The sequence below is a fragment of the Cnephaeus nilssonii genome, assembly GCF_951640355.1.
Source record: "Cnephaeus nilssonii genome assembly, chromosome: 7".
NCBI classification, from domain to species: domain Eukaryota; kingdom Metazoa; phylum Chordata; class Mammalia; order Chiroptera; family Vespertilionidae; genus Cnephaeus; species Cnephaeus nilssonii.
The window spans coordinates 81,185,286-81,189,280 of NC_137078.1; positions in this window are offsets into that span (position 1 = coordinate 81,185,286).

Consider the following 3,995-nt stretch of genomic DNA (forward strand, 5'->3'; position numbering starts at 1 on the left):
CATGTGCCTTGGTTGTGGGCACGTCCCCTGTGGGAGGTGTGCAGGAGGCGGCTGATCGATGTTTCTCTCTCATTGATGTTTCTGACTCTATCCTTCTCAATTCCTCTCTGTAAAAAAATCAATAAAATATATATTTTTAAAAAATAACAAATGCTGGAGCAGTAATCCCAACAGATTGGAAAGCAGCCTTGCATTGAAAAGAGAACAAGGGAAGCTAGTGTGTGTATAAGAAAAGGGTTTTGGACTGAGCAGTAGAAAAAACGTTGCCCTTGGCAGTAATAGACGTAAGGAGGAATAACTTTAAAAAAATATATTTTATTGATTTTTTACAGAGAGGAAGGGAGAGGGATAGAGAGCTAGAAATATCGACCAGCTGCCTCCTGCAAACCCCCAAAGGGGATGTGCCCGCAACCAATGTACATGCCCTTGACCGGAATCGAACCTGGGACCCTTCAGTCCGCAGACCGACGCTCCATCCACTGAGCCAAACCGGTTTCAGAAGGAATAACTTTTGTACTTAGTAATTTATTGGTATTTTATTTTGTACCTTAGGGAGATTGGCTCTCAATTTACCTATTAGTTTGGAACCAGGGATTTCTTTTCATCAAATATTAAGACAAAAGAAAAATATGTGGATGAACTTAACAAAGCAGTGCTAGTACCACAAGGACTGCTATGTAGTGTTCAGTATTTTCCATTGCTTTGGACTTGGAGTCATTTTATATACAGACTAGTGGCCTGGTGCATAAAATTTGTGCACATTAAAAGGGAATTAATTAGAGGAAATATTTTTTTTCAAATATATTTTATTGATTTTTTACAGAGAGGAAGGGAGAGGGATAGAGAGTTAGAAACATCGATCAGCTGCCTCCTGCACATCCACTATTGGGGTTGTGCCCCCAACCAAGGTACATGCCCTTGACCGGAATCGAACCTGGGACCCTTCAGTCTGCAGGCTGACACTCTATCCACTGAGCCAAACCGGTCAGGGCTAGAGGAAATATTTTAATATTGCTATTTGCCCTTTCTCTATAATAGAAGTGTCAGAGATTAAAGAAAACTAGTAAAATGTATATAAAAATCTCCCTCCTGTTAAGAGTCTGGGGTGCACCGCAGGACCCAGAGTCAAGTCCCTGCTCACCTGCGCATGCCTCGAAATTGTGCAAGACCCAAACCCGGCCGGTCCCACCCCCGTCAAGCCCTGCTGGGCAGGGGGGGGGGGGGGGGAGGCCACAGCCTCAGGACCACTGTCAAACCCCGCTGGGTGGGGGGTGCGGCTTCAGGTCCCCTGGCCTCGGCGTTGGGGTGGGGGGCGCAGCCTCATGTCCCCTGGCCCGGCCTCAGGCCCCCCAGCCCGGTCACCAGGTCAGGGGAAGCAGCCTCAGGTCCCCCGACAAGCCCTGGTGGGGGGGGGTTGCAGCCTCAGGTCCCCCGGCCCTGGTGCGAGGATGCAAGGACCATTTGCATATTAGCTCTTTATTATATAGGATATCCAAGTGTTCTATATTTAGAATAGCTTTCTATTGAATCTTTTTTTTGCTGCATTTTTGTGTATATATTTCAGTTCTATACATAATCTGTATATTGTATTTTGTGTTCACCACCCCAAGTCAAGTCTCTTCTATCATCACTATTTCCGCTATACCCTCTTCTACCTTCTCTCACCCCCTTTCCCTCTGGTAATCACCATACTATGTCTTTGAGTTTATTTTGTTCATTAGATTCCACAAGTGAAATCATATGCTACTTGTCTTTCTCTGATTGGCTTATTTCACTTAGCACAGTGGTCGGCAAACTCATTAGTCAACAGAGCCAAATATCAACAGTACAACGATTGAAATTTCTTTCGAGAGACAAATTTTTTAAACTTAAACTTCTTCTAACGCCACTTCTTCAAAATAGTCTCACCCAGGCCGTGGTATTTTGTGGAAGAGCCACACTGAAGGGCCCAAAGAGCCGCATGTGGCTCGTGAGCCGCAGTTTGCCGACCACGGACTTAGCATAATGCTTTCCAGGTCCATCCATGCTATCTCAAAAGATACATTTCCGCATTAACCGGTTTGACTCAGTGGATAGAGCGTTGGCGTTGGCCTGTGGACTGAAAGGTCCCGGGTTCGATTCCGGTCAAGGGCATGTACCAGGGTTGCGGGCACATCCCCAATAGGAGGTGTGCAGGAGGCAGCTGATGGATGTTTCTCTCTCATCCATGTTTCTAACTCTCTATCCCTCTCTCTTACTCTCTGTAAAAAATCAATAAAATATATATTTAAAAAAATAATAAATTTCCTTATTTTTTTACAGCCAAGGAATATTCTATACAAATCTCCTGATTTAAAACATTTTCATCCCTTCCATCTCCATTTTCTAGAAATTATCAATTGTTTATTCACTTTTCAGTTCCTTCTAGTTTTCAATTACTTTTCATTCCTAATGCTTCCTGAATTGTCATTTATCTTTTCAGATCTTTTATCTACTCATCTGAGTCTGATTTACATTGTTTTATAACTTTTTAAAAATGTTTTGGCCCTAGCCGGTTTGGCTCAGTGGATAGAGCGTCGGCCTCTGGACTGAAAGGTCCCGGGTTGATTCCAGTCAAGGGCACATGCCTGGGTTTTGGGCTTGATCCCCAGGAGGGGGCATGCAGGAGGCAGCCAGTCAATGATTCTCAGCACTGATGTTTCCATCTCTCTCTCCCTCTCCCTTCCTCCCTGAAATCAATAAAAATGTATTTTTTTTAAAAAGTTTTGATTTTAGAGAGAAGGAAGAAACATCAATTGGTTGCCTCCACACGAACCCCAACTGAACCTGAAACTCAGGCATGTGCCCCAAATGGGAATACAGGAGGATGTTCAATCAACTGAGCCACACTGGCCAGGGCTGTTTTATAATTTTATTTATTTTTTAAAGAATGTACCTTTATTGATTTCACAGGAGGAGATAGAAACATCAATAATGAGAATCATTTTTTGGCTGCCTCCTGCACACCTACAGTGGGGTTTCGAGCCTGCAACCCGGGCATGTGCCCTGATTGGGAATTGAACCATGACCTGGATCTGGGTTCATAGGTTGATGCTCAACCACTGAGCCACGCCAGTTGGGCAGTCTTTTTTTTTTTTTTTTTTTACTTTATTATTTTTAAAAATGTATTTCAGAGAGGGATAGAAACATTAATGAGAATCATTGATTGGCTGCCTCCTGCATGCCCCCTACTAGGGATCGAGCCCACAACCAGGCATGTGCCCTTGACAGGAATTGAACTGGGACCCTTCATTCCACATGCAGATGCTCTATCCACTGAGCCAAACCGGTTGGGGCTTTTTTAAATTTTATTGATTTTTTAGAGAGGAAGGGAGAGGGATAGACAGAAATATCGATTGGCTGCCTCCTTCACGCCAACCCAGGCATATGCCCTGACCAGGAATCAAACCGTGACCTTCTGGTTCATAGGCCGATGTTCAACCACTGAACCATACCGGCTGAGCCACAATTCTTTTCTGTTCACTTTTATATGAAACCCATATTCCCTTTAGAAGGGAGGGAAAGGGACAGAACAACTTTTCTAGCTTCAACATTCAAGAAATCCTATTACTAGTATTTTTACTGAGATCTGCTTCCTTGTCTTCTCTCCCTCACTTCAATATGCACCTTGTCTTTCCTCTGCTCCTATTGTCCCTGCCTGTCCTGCTCAATTTGGTATCTACAGCCAGCAGTTTCTCCTTAAATGGATTTTGTTTTGGAATGAAACTTAGGTTTATTATTTTTAAGAGTTCATAAGGACTTAGCCTATTCCAACATCTTCAGTCCCCTTAAATTCACCTGCAAATTGGCATCTTGAGGAACCTTTCCTGTTTTAGCTGTTTTCAAATTGGCCTGCATGCTTTCCAATGGAAAGCTGTTGACTTGGGAGACCTGTTCTCAAGGCCATCAGACATCCCACTGCTTTTCCTCCAGAACCAATACAGACAGCCAATACCATTCAGGTTTTATACCGGCTT